A 17,014-nucleotide genomic window follows, 5' to 3' on the forward strand; every position below is an offset into this window, starting at 1 on the left:
TCATACCAGATCACACAGTTTTACAGAGGATCCACAAGAAAACCAAAACCCAGGATAGAGGGGCTGAGTGAATGTGGTCTGGACTCTGTGCAGGAGGGTCATGGTGTCAGAGACACTGTAGAAGGACAGAGTTCCTGCCCTGTGATCCAGGTACACTCCAATTCTGGAGGAGGGTGGAAAAGGGATTTCAGTGTCCTTTTTATTGTGCCAGAAAGAGTATCTGGAGGGAGAGCAGGCCAGTCTCCAGGACTTGTCATTAAATCCCAGTGCACAGTCCAGACCATTTCCTTTCCTGCTGATCTGTTTATATGACACTGCTATACCAACCTGACCACTCCCACTCCACTCAGCCTCCCAGTAACAGCGTCCAGACACACCCTCTCTGCACAGCACTTGGGCTTTTCCCTCAAATCTCTCTGGATGATTAGGATATGACTGGATCCCATTCACATAGGTCACCTCTCTGTTCCCCTCAGACAGATGGAGGCATTTATTCACTGTGTTGGGGTCCAATGTGAGCTGACAGGAATCTGATGGAGGAGACGGTTAAGATTTAATATGAGGACAAGTCCATCTAATGTCTGGGTGTAATTCATTCTACAACATTATACGACGTGATTTAAATTTTTACGTACATTTGTTTGCATGTGTATTTTTGAATGTTTCCATAGAAACAGAAACAAAATGATTGAGTAGGAGACCTCAACAATATTTTTGTAATTTTTGTAATTTTCTATTTTTGTATTAATATTTTAGAGTAATATGAAAATACAATCTTTCTTTCTAAAGAGAATGTGTGCGTGTACATAAGATATCCTTTATTGAACCCTGTGGGTTAATTTGTCTTCTGCATTTGACCCATCCTAGTTACCTAGGAGCAGTGGGCAGCCACAGTGCAGCGCCCGGGGAGCAATGTGGGGTTAAGGGCCTTGCTCAAGGGCCCAACGGCTGTGCGGATCATTTTTATTGTGGCTCGACCGGGATTCGAACCACTGACGTTGTGGCTCCCAGTCATGTACCTTAACCACTACGCTACAAGCCGCCCCCCAATGTAACATGTGTGTCTGTGTGTGTATGTGTGAGTGTGTGCTTGCATGAGCATGTGTGTGTGTGTACGTGTGCACGTGTGAGTACAGGTGAAACATAAAAAAATTAGAATATCGTGCAAAAGTTCATTTATTTCAATAACTCAACTTTAAAGGTGAAGCTAATATATTACAGAGACAAATTACATGCAAAGGCAAGATATTTCAAGCCTTTATTTGTTATAATTTTGATGATTATGGCTTACAGCTTATGAAAACCTCAAATTCAAAATCTCAGAAAATTAGAATATTACATGAAATCAATCAAAAAAGGATTTTAAATACAGAAATGTTGGCCCTCTGAAAAGTATAATCATGCATATGTACTCAGTACTTGGTTTGGGCCCCTTTTGCACGAATTACTGCCTCAATGAGGAGTGGCATGGATGTGATCAGCCTGTGGCACTACTGAGGTGTTATGGAAGACCAGGATGCTTCAATAGTAGCCTTCAGCTCTTTTGCATTGTTCGGTCTCATGTCTCTCATCTTTCTCTTGGCAATGCCCCATAGATTCTCTATGGGGTTCAGGTCAGGTGAGTTTGCTGGCCAATCAAGCACAGTAATCCCATAGTCATTGAACCAGGTTTTGGTACTTTTGGCAGTGTGGGCAGGTGCTAAGTCCTGCTGGAAAATAAAGTCACCGTCTCCATAAAGCTTGTCTGCTGAAAGAACCATGAAATTTCCTAAAATTCCCTGGTAGACGGTTGCGTTGACCCTGGACTTAATAAAGCACAGTGGACCAACACCAGCAGATGACATGGCTCCCCAAATCAACACTGACTGTGGAAACTTCACACTGGACTTTAAGCATCTTGGATTCTTCCTCCAGACTCTGGGACCTTGGTTTCCAAATGAGATGCAAAATTTGCTCTCATCAGAGAAGAGGACTTTGGACCACTGAGCAACAGATGCTTCTGGCGTTGTTTGTTATTCAGGAGCGGCTTCACAAGAGGAATACGACATATGAAGCCCATGTCCAGGATCCGTCTGTGTGTGGTGGCTCTTGATGCATCAACTCCAGCCCCAGTCCACTCCTTGTGAAGCTCTCCCACACTTTTGAATGGCCTTTTCCTGACAATCCTCTCCAGGATGCGGTCATCCCTGCTGCTTGTGCACCTTTTTCTTCCACACTTTTTCCTTCCACTTAACTTTCTCTTAATGTGCTTTGATATAGCACTTTGAGAACATCCAACTTCTCTTGCAATTACCTTTTGAGGCTTTCCCTCCTTGTGGAGGGTGTCGATGATGGTTTTCTGCACAACAGTCAGGTCAGCAGTCTTCCCCATGATTGTGAATTCTACTGAACCACACTGAGAGACTATTTAAAGGCTCAGGAACCTTTTGCAGGTGTTTTGGATTAATTAGCTGATTAGAGTGTGACATTTTGAGCCTACAATATTGAACCGTTCCACAATATTCAAATTTTCTGAGATTTTGAATTTGGGGTTTTCATAAGCTTTAAGCCATAATCATCAAAAATATATGAAATAAAGGCTTGGAATATCTCACTTTGCATGTAATGAGTCTATATGATATATTAGCTTCACCTTTTTAGTTGAATTACTGAAATAAATGAGCTTTTGCATGATATTCTAATTACTCGAGTTTCACCTGTATGTGTGTGTGTGTATGTGTATGTGTGTGCATGAGCGTGTGCGTGTGCGTGTGCGTGTGCGTGTGTGTGTGTGTGTGTGTGTATGTGTATGTGTGTGTGTGTGTGTGTGCATGAGCGTGTGCGTGTGCGTGTGTGTGTGTGTGTGTGTGTATGTGTATGTGTGTGCATGAGCGTGTGTGTGTGCGTGTGCGTGTGCGTGTGTGTGTGTGTGTGTATGTGTATGTGTGTGCATGAGCGTGTGCGTGTGCGTGTGCGTGTGCGTGTGCGTGTGTGTGTATGTGTATGTGAGTATGTGTGAGTGTGTGAGTGTGTGTAGGCGGCCTGTAGCGTAGTGGTTAAGGTAAATGACTGGGACACGTAAGGTCAGTGGTTCTAATCCCGGTGTAGCCACAATAAGATCCGCACAGCCGTTGGGCCCTTGAGCAAGGCCCTTAACCCTGCACTGCCCCAGGGGAGGATTGTCTCCTGCTTAGTCTAATCAACTGTACGTCGCTCTGGATAAGAGTGTCTGCCAAATGCTAATAATATAATGTAATTTGTGTTTATATGTGTGTGTGTGTGTGTGTGTGTGTGTGTGTGTGTGTGTGTGTGTGTGTGTGTGTGTGTGTGTGTGTGTGTGTGTGTGTGTGTGTGTGTGTGTGTGTGTGTGTGTGTGTGTGTGTGTGTGTGTGTGCTTGCCTGCTTGCATGAGCATGTGTGTGTGTATGTATGTATTCATATGTGCTTGTGTGAGCATATGTGGGTGTGAGCATGTGTGTGTGTGTATGTATGTATTCATATGTGCTTGTGTGAGCATATGTGGGTGTGAGCGTGTGTGTTCATGTGTGTGTATGTGTGTGTGTGTGAGCGTGTGTGTGTGTATGTATGTATTCATATGTGCTTGTGTGAGCATATGTGTGTATGCGTGTGTGTGAGGGTGTTCATGTGTGTGTATGTGTGTGAGCGTGTGTGTGTATGTATGTATTCATTTGTGCTTGTGTGAGTGTGTGTGTGTGTGTGTGTGTGTGTGTATGTGTGTGTGTGTGTGTGAGTGTGTGTCTCAGCTGAGAGTGAGCACTCACACTGTAAGAAATCCTCTCTGGTCCTGGGCTCTACAGTATGGGCTTCTTTCACTGCAGAGACAGAGTGGGAGAAAAGCACAGAAATGAAGAATGATGAAGAGGATGGAGGATAATGTTTAGACTGAGATGGATTTCAAATATTACCGAGTGCTGACAGCGTAACTGACAATTACTTTTGTGTGGAATACAGACCGGAAAAAATTTTTTTTCTCTTTAAATGTTTAACAACCTGATTCAGCAATGTTGGCCAGTTCCACCTTGCAGACGTCCTCAAATCGATCTTTCAGTCCAGAGACAGATTTCCTCACAGCCTCAAAAGAGACGTGTGGACTGCCAGTGATGCTGGGTAAGTCTCCAGGTTCAGGGGAGACACAGAGAGACTGACAACTCTGTGGAATAGACATACAGACAGACAGACATACAGACAGAGAACAGAGTTCATACAGATTCCTTTGTCGATGCCTGGAACAGATCTTTGGAAAGTAGGAACACACATCACCAGGTATGTACAGTGTACACAGTGCAGACTGTCAGAGAGCCAGTGATGGTACCTGGAGGAAATGGATGTGATCCTCTGTGTGTGAAAGCTGCTCCAGCTCAGCGTCTCTCCTCCTCAGCTCAGCAATCTCCTGCTCCAGTCGCTCCAGGAGTCCTTCAGCCCGACTCACTTCAGCCTTCTCCTGATCTCTGATCAGCTCTTTCACCTCAGAGCACCTTCTCTCAATAGAGCGGATCATCTCAGTAAAGATCCTCTCACTGTCCTCCACTGCTGTCTGTGCAGAGCGCTGTTAGGAGACAGAGAGAGGAGGGCTGTACATTTTAATTAGGCCTTTCACTCAGCTCTTAATAGGTCCCCAGACAGCCTGTTTCCTACAGTGTGGCTCTGTGGGATTGAGCCCCACAGGGCTGGAAAGTGGCCCAACACTGGGGTCCTCACTGGCTGACTGGAGGAGAGCCCTGACTGAGCCCTGAAATGGCTCTTCCAGCAGCCAGCTGGTCAGTACCCACCTTGAGTGACTGCACAGCCTGTCTCAGATCCTGCAGCTCCTTATCTCTCTCCTGGAGTCTCTGCTGGAATTTAGTCTGTGTCGCCCCCAGCTGCTTCTGTGGATAGATTGATTTCTCACATCATTGTATATTGCGTTCACAACTGTTAAATAATGGCATCATGGTTAAAACAAAAAACAAAGAATAGGCACTAAATTGTTTAACATGCAAGTAAGGTAGAAGAAGTTTTTCACTGTAAAATAATAATAAAAGTGATTGTGATTGATAGTTTCAATATTTATGTGATCTTGAATGATATGCAGTAATATAATGCCATCTGCAGGTCAGTGTGTAGAAGGGCTTATAGATAAAGCAAACTGTGAATTCGCAGCTGCAAATATGTTGATTCCCATTCAGGGAGAAAATAGGGGGCTGATGGGTGTGAACAGAGCTGTCACAGAGAGCTGACTTGACTTAATTTCCTACTTTATCATTGTCAACTTTGTTGAGGAAATGAGAACTATGTGAAAATGTGAGATTCCTCAATCCAGCAGTTCTAACAGCCAAAATACCTTTGTTTAATGGTCAACTTCAGCACTCTGAATACTGAACACAAATGCATGAACAATTCAAAGATTTCACTATCAATGTAAAATATATTTAGTGGATTTAATGTTAGAATTATTTACAAAGGTATCACATATCAATTCAACCACTTCATCATCCAGTTCTTACCTGTTTCTCAGTCCTTTCTACTACAGCTGAGACACTATCATGGCCTTTGTGTTCATCGATCACACACAGCAGACAGATGCACTGCTGATCGGTACGACAGTAAATCTCCAACAGTTTTTTATGTTGAGGGCAAATATTGTCCTGCAGATGTCCAGTAGCATTGATGATATTATGTGTGTTTCCTGGGTTGAGCTGATTGTGAAGTTTGAGGTGAGTTTCACAGTAAGATGCTAAACAAACCAGACAGGACTTGACGGCTTTGCGCTTTCTCCCAGTGCAGACATCACACACCACGTCTCCAGGTCCAGCGTAACAGAGAGCAGAAGGAGCAGCTTGGAGACCTGTCTTCTTCAGTTTCTCCAGAACTTCAGCCAGCATAGTGTTTCTGCTCAGAACAGGCCTGGGAGTGAAGGCCATTCTGCACTGGGGACAGCTGTAGACACCAGTATGATCATCTTGATTCCAGCAGCCCTTAATACAGCCCCGACAGTAACTGTGTCCACAGGGAATAGTCACCGGATCTTTCAGCAAATCCAGACAGATCACACAGCTGAACTGGTCCTGATCCAGTAAAATTCCACCTTCAGCCATTTCACTGCTCACACTGACTGACGCTCACACTGACTGACACTTTTGTTTGTTTCTCATAAATTGCGTAACAGAGAGAGTGGGAGTAACTTCCTCGTTCTGCTCATAGCTGCAGCAGGTGTGGAGCTGGATGGAGACCAGGCTGAAGAGCAAGAGCAGAGTAGAGATTTACTCATAAATGTCACACAAACACAGGCCTGCATGCGACAGGGTGATGAGTGTTTGTTCACTTACCAAGCAATTTATCCACAGCTGAGTTATATGGGCATTTTTCAAGTCATAGTCCATGAAATGTTGTTCAGCATTTAGTCTAATGCAGGGATGGGCAAGGCGGCCCGTATCTGTTTCTGGATTTTAGACGAACTTCGGCTCCTCATTTCTTAAAAAGCCCAATAATTTACAGTTCTGTGCAAAAGTCTTTGGCACTTTTATAACATTCTGTAGAGATAAGATTATTTAAAAAAGAATTCAATGAAAGGTCCTAAATGAATGTACCATACATTATTCATACAATTTTAATAATTTGGCAGATATAATGTAATATAATGCCACCTGCAGGTCAGTGTGTAGAAGGGCTTATAGATAAAGCAAACTGTGAATTCGCAGCTGCAAATATGTTGATTCCCATTCAGGGAGAAAATAGGGGGCTGAGGGGTGTGAACAGAGCTGCCACAGAGAGCTGACTTGACTTAATTTCCTACTTTATCATTGTCAACTTTGTTGAGGAAATGAGAACTATGTGAAAATGTGAGATTCCTCAATCCAGCAGTTCTAACAGCCAAAATACCTTTGTTTAATGTTCAACTTCAGCACTCTGAATACTGAACACAAATGCATGAACAATTAAAAGATTTCAGTGTCAATGTAAAATATATTTAGTGGATTTAATGTTAGAATTATTTGCAAAGGTATCACATATCAATTCAACCACTTCATTCATTGCTAGGCAGAGCAACCCTTTTCAATCAACCTCTATCAAAATGTACAACTAGATTCAAATAAGTTACAACTATTCAAATATGAATTGTACGAGTGTCCAGATACTTGCCGACTGCACTGTAACTGTGCTGTATGTTAGATTTAACCAAATAAATCTTATGAAACAGAAATTGCAGATAATACAGTGCACTTGATTTTTGTTACATATTCAGTAACTTTTCAAAAGACAACAATCCCACTGTTCCCAATTTACTCAGTACCTCTCCCATTATATCCAGTATCAGAGCTGCTGTAAGAGATCCAGTTCTTACCTGTTTCTCAGTCCTTTCTACTACAGCTGAGACACTATCATGGCCTTTGTGTTCATCGATCACACAGCAGACAGATGCACTGCTGATCGGTACGACAGTAAATCTCCAACAGTTTTTTATGTTGAGGGCAAATATTGTCCTGCAGATGTCCAGTAGCATTGATGATATTATGTGTGTTTCCTGGGTTGAGCTCATTGTGAAGTTTGAGGTGAGTTTCACAGTAAGATGCTAAACAAACCAGACAGGACTTGACGGCTTTGCGCTTTCTCCCAGTGCAGACATCACACACAAAGTCTCCAGGTATATGGGCATTTTTCAAGTCATAGTCCATGAAATGTTGTTCAGCATTTAGTCTAATGCAGGGATGGGCAAGGTGGGCCGTATCTGTTTCTGGATTTTAGACCAACTTCGGCTCCTCATTTCTTAAAAAGAAAATGTAGAGCGAACACCTCACCTTGGAGCCAGACTCCAGCAACACCAAAGACATCTTGGTCATCACAGACCACTTTACAAAATATGCAGTAGCCATTCCCACCTCGAACCAAAAGGCCCGGACCGTTGCCAAATGCCTATGGGACCAATTCATCATCCATTATGGAATTCCAGAAAGACTCCACAGCGATCAAGGTTGTAGGGGAAATTCCCAGGCGAGATGACGTTTTGCAAACAACCTTTCCCGTTTAAAAGAACGCAATAACAAAGCACCGAGAATGCATCACACCAATGTGAGAATACACTCTAGATTTTAGCAGACAGGGTGTCTATCCTTATACCATTACACATCCTAAGTTATCACATGAATACATTACGGTGAAAGCCAATCATCTTCATACAGTGTTTCAGTACTTTTCCATCACGCGTTGTACTCCTGGGCCTACATCTGCTCTTTAAGTCATATAACATTTGTTTTGCAATTGACACACTGCTACGGTAACTACAAAGCTTACATTTATCATCTGTTTTTCCTCCTATGCTGGTTAAGGAGGAACTGACCTTGGGTTCGCTTTCTCCTCATTCTTTTCTGTCATAACAAGCACCTGAGCGCACCCAACGATGGGAGAGTGTTCTGCCTCATCTCCTGAAGCTGTGGCCGAGCACTCACCCCTCCCTTACATTTTTTCTGGTTATCTGTCACAAGCACAATTTATTCTTTTAAGCAGTTATATGCATTGTACATATCTGGATACATATATCCTATGTTACATTGTACTACATTATATTTTTCTCCCACACCCCCTCCTCAGGTACCGGAATCAAGCCACCACAAACAACCAGGACACAGGGATAAAGTAAGCTGAGTCTTTATGACAATTTTTAATAAAAACAGTTCATACATGCACACATTACCACACACTGCATCTCAACCCACTACCACACACTGCACCTCAACCCACTACCACACACTGCACCTCAACCCACTACCACACACTGCACCTCAACCCACTACCACAAACTGCACCTCAACCCACTACCACACACTGCACCTCAACCCACTCCCACACACTGCACCTCAACCCACCACCACACACTGCACCTCAACCCACTACTACAAACTGCACCTCAACCTCATACCACACACTGTACCTCAACCCACTCCCACACACTGCACCTCAACCCACCACCACACACTGCACCTCAACCCACTACCACACACTGCACCTCAACCCATTACCACACACTGCACCTCAACCCACCACCACACACTGCACATCAACCCACTACCACACACTGTACCTCAACCCACTACCACACACTGCACCTCAACCCACCACCACACACTGCACCTCAATCCACTACCACACACTGCACCTCAACCCACTACCACACACTGCACCTCAGCCCACTACCACACACTGCACCCCAACCCACCACCACACACTGCACCTCAACCCACAACCACACACTGAACCTCAACCCACTACCACACACTGCACCTCAACCCACTACCACACACTGCACCTCAACCCACTACCACACACTGCACCTCAACCCACTACCACACACTGCACCTCAACCCACCACCACACACTGCACCTCAACCCACTACCACACACTGAACCTCAATCCACATCCACACACTGAACCTCAACCCACTACCACACACTACACCTCAACCCACTACCACACAGTGCACCTCAACCCACTACCACACACTGAACCTCAATCCACAACCACACACTGAACCTCAACCCACAACCACACACTGAACCTCAACCCACTACCACGCAGTGCACCTCAACCCACTACCACACACTGCACCTCAACCCACAACCACACACTGAACCTCAACCCACTACCACACACTGCACCTCAACCCACTACCACACACTGCACCTCAACCCACTACCCCACACTGGTCAGTACCCCCCGTGCTCCACACTCACTCCTCTCTGTGCTCACAATCAGACCCTCTCCTGAGCCTGCCCACACTCCACCACCCCAGGGGGACCAACGCACCTGGGAGAGGGGAGTCCACACACTCACACACGTGCACACAAACAAAAATACAAGGATGGCACACGGGTCCACATCCCAAAAAGAAAATCTAAACAGAAAGAAACCCCAGGCAGGGAATGCTCCTCTTTCCTGCCGTCTGGAACCGCCATGGTCGAACGCTGTGGGGTTCTGTATCCTCTGGTCAGGGGAACAGGGCCGCACTGTGGAGAGGAGAAGGCACAGCACCAATTACCCCAGTGTGGACTGGGCAGAGCAGGACACACTCACGCTTGCGTTTGCCCAGCGGGGCTCGCCAGCTGCCTGCCATTCATAGCCACCTTTCATGACATAAACAGCAGCTGATGAATGTTTTTGTTTTGTAGCATTTTATTGTGGTCTAATTTACGAGTGAAATGGTTCTGGTTTGTAGGGTGAATTAGCTATTGAGAAAGATGAGCCTTGGTAACTGGTGGTGTAAACTGGGGAAAAAAATCCTGCATACACACCGGCCCTCCAGAACTGCAGTTAATCCTGTATACACACCAGCCCTCCAGAACTGCAGTTAATCCTACATTGTGTTCACAATTGTTAAATAATGGTATTAGGTTTAAAACAAAAAACAAAAAATAGGCACTAAATTGTTTGCCATGCAAGTAAGGTAGAAGAAGTTTTTCACTGTAAAATAATAATGAAAGTGATTGAAAGCATAGTTTCAATATTTTAGCGATCTTGAATGATGTGCAGTCATATAATGCCACCTGCAGGTCAATGTGTAGAAGGGCTTATAGATAAAGGAACCGTGTGAAGTCGCGGCTCCAAACATGTTGATTCCCATTCAGGGAGAAAATAGGGGGCTGAGGGGTGTGAACAGAGCTGTCACATAGAGCTGACTTGCCTTAATTTCTTACTTTATTATTGTGTACTTTGGTGAGGAAATGAGAACTTTGTAAAATATGTTATATTCCCGAATCAAGCAGTCCTAACAGCTAAAACACCATCGTTTAATGTTCAACTTCAGCACTACTGAACACAAATACATGAACAGTTAAAAGATTTCACTAATTTCAGAACATTCTTCAAAACTCTACACTTTTTTCAGTTGCATGGACACAATATACATAAACCAAAAATGATTTGATCACTGAACCAAATCACTTGTTCACAATGACACAACTTAACATTCAAAGTATTAGCATTTCAAAATGAAATACACACTTTACATTTGAAAATACTGTCTTTTCATTCATTACAATGATCTAACTTCCAATGTATCCAACTACTCAATATGATAAGTAACTGTAAAATTACTCCTCAATCATAGTTTTATGGAAACAGATTACTTGTCACAACATTTCATGTTTAGATCATGAATGTTTTAGGATAAATAAATCGATTGACACCAATTATTGGAACAGGATTTTACAACATTATCATTGAATGCAATATTGCATCACCATCTTTTGTTGCAGGGATTTTCAACCTTTTTTGACACCCATGTTTGAGCTGGTGGTCAAATGACTGATGATTGATTTTACATTGTGGTAAGAGCAGGAGTAAGGATGTGTATCCACCTGCTGCAACATAACAACAACATGGAACACACCCGCCCTCCAGGACTGGAGTTAATCCTGGATACACACCGGCCCTCTAGGACTGAAGGTTTTCTGGACAACCAAGCAACAACATCTAAAACACACCAGCACACCACCAATATCTCAAAAGGTGTGCTTGCAGGAATATGTAAAGGACTGAAGTCAAAAACAACAGAGTGCATGGAGCTTGTGCTTTTAGTAGAAGGCACACTCCCGCATTGTGTGTGTGTTGCTCATGTAGCCTTTATATTTCAGGGATTATCAAACATTTTATCTTCACATGTCTGAGAACATAACCATCCATCGTAGAGCATGCCACTGATTGTAAGACTTTTATTTCATAAATGAATGTAATGCACAACTGCACAGTTTGAGTTAAAAAGAGTCAAGAGTCACATTTTACTACAATCCTGATCAAAAAGGAAATAGTTATGTTGAGTTATGTTAATCATTCCACAGCAGAAATCACAGAAATTAAGCAAAACTCCAGTCAGTGCTATTCTAACTAATATCAAAGAAATTCAAACAAAAAAGAGGTGAAATTAATGGAATTAATCAATTCTTCATGTTACAAATTCAGGTAATGAAAAATATGCTTCTGTTTTTAACATTGTGATAAAGAATGAATGTTTCTGAAAGAATATAAGATCTTACATTTTATTTAGTTCATGAATTTCAATGATAAAATTACATTCCTGTTACATTATTTTTATGGTATTGGTATGAATTTCCCTTTTTGATTTGATGACTGCTGATTGAGAATTTCTCCCCCTCATGCGAGATCACACAGTTTAACAGAGGATCCATGAGAAAACCAAAACCCAGGATAGAGGGGCTGAGTGAATGTGGTCTGGACTCTGTGCAGGAGGGTCATGGTGTCAGAGACACTGTAGAAGGACAGAGTTCCTGCCCTGTGATCCAGGTACACTCCGATTCTGGAGGGTGAAACAGGGATTTCAGTGTCCTTGTTATTGTGCCAGAAAGAGTACATGGAGGAAGAGCAGGCCAGTCTCCAGGACTTGTGATTACATCCCAGTGCACAGTCCACACCCTTTCCTTTCCTGCTGATGTGTTTATATGACACTGCTATTGACACTGTATCAATCCCACTCCACTCAGCCTCCCAGTAACAGCGTCCAGACACACCCTCTTTGCACAACACTTGGGCTTTTCCCTCAAATCTCTCTGGATGATAAGGATATGACTGGATCTCATTCGCAAAGGTCACCTCTCTGTTCCCCTCAGACAGATGGAGGCATTTATTTGCTGTGTTGGGGTCCAATGTGAGCTGACAGGAATCTGATGGAGGAGACGGTTAAGATTTAATATGAGGACAAGTCCATCTAATGTCTGGGTGTAATTCATTCAACAACACTATACGACGTGATTTAAATTTTTACATACATTTGTTTGCATGTGCATTTCTGAATGTTTCCATAGAAACAGAAACAAAATGATTGAGTAGGAGACCTCAACAATATTTGTGTAATTTTTGTAATTTTCTATTTTTGTATTCATATTTTAGAGTAATATGAAAATACAATCTTTCTTTCTAAAAAGAATGTGTGAGTGTACATGTGTGTATGTGTGAGTGTGTGCTTGTATGAGCATGTGTGTGTGTGTATGTGTGTACGTGTGAGTATGTGTGTGTGTGTGGATGTGAGTATGTGTGTGTGTGTGGTTGTGAGTATGTGTGTGTGTAGGCGGCCTGTAGCGTAGTGGTTAAGGTAAATGACAGGGACATGCAAGGTCGGTGGGTCTATCCCCGGTGTAGCCACAATAAGATCCGCCCTTAACCCTGCATTGCTCCAGGGGAGGATTGTCTCCTGCTTAGTCTAATCAACTGTACGTAGCTCTGGATAAGAGCGTCTGCCAAATGCCAATAATATAATATAATGTGTGTTCATATGTGCTTGTATGAGCGTATGTGTGTGTATGTGTGTGTGTGTGAGTGTGTGTCTCAGCTGAGAGTGAGCACTCACACTGTAAGAAATCCTCTCTGGTCCTGGGCTCTACAGTATGGGCTTCTTTCACTGCAGAGACAGAGTGGGAGAAAAGCACAGAAATTAAGAATGATGAAGACGATGGAGGAGAACGTTTAGACTGAGATGGATTTCAAATATTACCGAGTATTAACAGCGTAACTGACAATTACTTTTGTATGGTATACAAACTGGAAAAAAATATTTTTCTCTTTAAATGTTTAACCACCTGATTCAGCAATGTTGGCCAGTTCCACCTTGCAGACGTCCTCAAGTTGATCTTTGAGTCCAGAGACCGATTTCCTCACAGCCTCAAAAGAGAGATGCGGACTGACAGTGATGCTGGTTAAGTCTCCAGGTTCAGGGGAGACACAGAGAGACTGACAACTCTGTGGAATAGACATACAGACAGACAGACATCCAGACAGAGAACAGAGTTCATACAGATTCCTCTGTCGATACCTGGAACAGATCTTTGTAGGAACACACATCACCATGTATGTACAGTGTACACAGTGCAGACTGTCAGAGAGCCAGTGATGGTACCTGGAGGAAATGGATGTGATCCTCTGTGTGTGAAAGCTGCTCCAGCTCAGCGTCTCTCCTCCTCAGCTCAGCAATCTCCTGCTCCAGTTGCTCCAGGAGTCCTTCAGCCCGACTCACTTCAGCCTTCTCCTGATCTCTGATCAGCTCTTTCACCTCAGAGCACCTTCTCTCAATGGAGCGGATCATCTCAGTAAAGATCCTCTCACTGTCCTCCACTGCTGTCTGTGCAGAGCGCTGTTAGGAGACACAGAGAGAGGAGGGCTTTACATTTTAATTAGGCCTATCAACTCTTAGTGGGACCCCAGACAGCCTGTTTCCCACAGTGTGGCTCTGTGGGATTGAGCCCCACAGGGCTGGAAAGTGGCCCAACACTGGGGTCCTCACTGGCTGACTGGAGGAGAGCCCTGACTGAGCCCTGAAATGGCTCTTCCAGCAGCCAGCTGTTGTCTTCTCCTCTGGTCAGTACCCACCTTGATTGACTGCACAGCCTGCCTCAGATCCTGCAGCTCCTTCTCTCTCTCCTGGAGTCTCTGCTGGAATTCACTCTGTGTCGCCCCCAGCTGCTTCTGTAGATAGATAGATTTCTCACATCATTGTATATTGCGTTCACAACTGTTAAATAATGGCATCATGTTTAAAACAAAAAACAAAGAATAGGCACTAAATTGTATGACATGCAAGTAAGGTAGAAGAAGTTTTTCACGGTAAAATAATAATGAAAGTGATTGAAAGCATAGTTTAAATATTTATGAGATCTTGAATGATATGCAGTAATATAATGCCACCTGCAGGTCAACGTGCAGAAGGGCTTATAGATAAAGCAGCTGTGTGAAGTCGCGGCTCCAAACATGTTGATTGAGCTGAGGGGTGTGAACAGAGCTGTCAGAGGGAGCTTCCTTGACTTAATTTCCTACTTTATCATTGGGGACTTTGTTGAGGAAATGAGAACTATGTGAAATATGTGAGATTCCTCAATCCAGCAGTTCTAACAGCCAAAATACCTTGGTTTAATGTTCAACTTCAGCACTCTGAATACTGAACACAAATGCATGAACAGTTAAAAGATTTCACTATCAATGTAAAATATATTTAGTGGATTTAATGTGATAATTATTTACAAAGGTATCAAATATCAATTCAACCACTTAATTCATTGCTAGGCAGAGCAACCATTTTCAATCATCCTCTCTCAAAATGTACAACTAGATTCAAATAAGTTACAACTATTAAAATATGAATTGTACAAGTGTCCAGATACTTGCCGACTGCACTGTAACTGTGCTGTATGTTAGATTTTACCAAATAAATCTTATGAAACAGAAATTGCAGATAATACAGTGCACTTGGTTTTTGTTACATAATATAAATGTTACTTCAGTAACTTTTCAAAAGACAACAATCCCACTGTTACTCAGTTCCTCTCCCATTATTCAAGTATCAGAGCTGCCATAAGAGATCCAGTTCTTACCTGTTTCTCAGTCCTTTCTACTGCAGCTGAGACACTATCATGGCCTCTGTGTTCATCGATCACACACAGCAGACAGATGCACTGCTGATCGGTACGACAGTAAATCTCCAACAGTTTTTTATGTTGAGGGCAAATATTGTCCTGCAGATGTCCAGTAGCATTGATGATATTATGTGTTTTTCCTGAGTTGAGCTCATTGTGAAGTTTGAGGTGAGTTTCACAGTAAGATGCTAAACAAAGCAGACAGGACTTGACGGCTTTGCACTTTCTCCCAGTGCAGACATCACACACCACGTCTCCAGGTCCAGCGTAACAGAGAGCAGAAGGAGCAGCTTGGAGACCTGTCTTCTTCAGTTTCTCAACAACTTCAGCCAGCATAGTGTTTCTGCTCAGAACAGGCCTCGGAGTGAAGGTCGTTCTGCACTGGGGACAGCTGTAGACACCAGTATGATCATCTTGATTCCAGCAGCCCTTAACACAGCCCCGACAGTAACTGTGTCCACAGGGAATAGTCACTGGATCTTTAAGCAAATCCAGACAGATCACACAGCTGAACTGTTCATGATCCAGTAAAATTCCACCTTCAGCCATTTCACTGCTCACACTGACTGACGCTCACACTGACTGACACTTTTGTTTTGTTTCTCATAAATTGCGTAACAGAGAGAGTGGGAGTAACTTCCTCGTTCTGCTCATAGCTGCAGCAGGTGTGGAGCAGGATGGAGGCCAGGCTGAAGAGCAAGAGCAGAGTAGAGATTTACTCACTTTACTAGAGATTTACCTTTCCTTTCTAAAACTATAGAACGAGCCGCTTCTACTCAACTTTCTTCTTTCTTTTCTAACAACAACCTGCTAGACCCCCATCAGTCTGGCTTCAGATCGGGCCACTCGACAGAGACTGCGCTCCTCTCCGTCAGTGAGTCACTCCATGCCTCACGAGCAGCCTCCCTCTCCTCTGTCCTCATTCTCCTAGATCTCTCTGCTGCCTTCGACAGTGTGGATCACTCCATCCTCCTGTCTGCCCTGTCAGCAACGGGCATCTGTGGCACAGCCCTGGACTGGATTGAGTCCTACCTCTCTGGTCGCTCCTTCCAGGTTGCCTGGGCTGGTTCGGTATCGACACCTCGGCCCCTCGCCACAGGAGTTCCCCAGGGCTCAGTCCTAGGCCCGCTTCTTTTTTCTCTTTCCACTCGCTCCCTTGGCCCTGTGATCACTGCGCATGGGCTATCCTACCACTGCTACGCGGACGATACCCAACTCTTCGTCTCATTCCCACCGTCTGATACGCAGCCCGTATCTCTGCTTGCCTGAGGGACATCCAGAGCTGGATGGACAACCACCATCTAAAGCTCAACCCAGGCAAGACTGAAATGATATTCATCCCTGCTAAAACCTCTCCCCATCTGGATCTCTCCATTTCCCTCGGGGATACCACACTCACGCCATCACCCAGTGCACGGAACCTCGGCGTGGTGATGGACAGCAGACTGTCCCTTTCCGAGAACATTGCGGCGGTGACCCGGTCTTGCAGGTTCTTACATACAGAGAATCCGCCCCTTTCTCACCCCCTACTCGACCCAGCTCCTGGTCCAAGCGATGGTTCTGTCCCGCCTGGACTACTGCAATTCCCTCTTGGCTGGCCTCCCAGCGTCCGCCATCAGACCCCTCC

The 17,014-nt window shown here is 44.0% G+C and overlaps 1 pseudogene; it reads right to left on the reverse strand.

The window, feature by feature from the left end:
• Nucleotides 1–16,306, reverse strand: LOC133107578 (uncharacterized; annotated as a pseudogene).
• Between the last annotated feature and the right edge of the window lie 708 nt (nucleotides 16,307–17,014).

The sequence above is a fragment of the Conger conger genome, chromosome 13 (assembly GCF_963514075.1).
Source record: "Conger conger chromosome 13, fConCon1.1, whole genome shotgun sequence".
Lineage (NCBI taxonomy): Eukaryota > Metazoa > Chordata > Actinopteri > Anguilliformes > Congridae > Conger > Conger conger.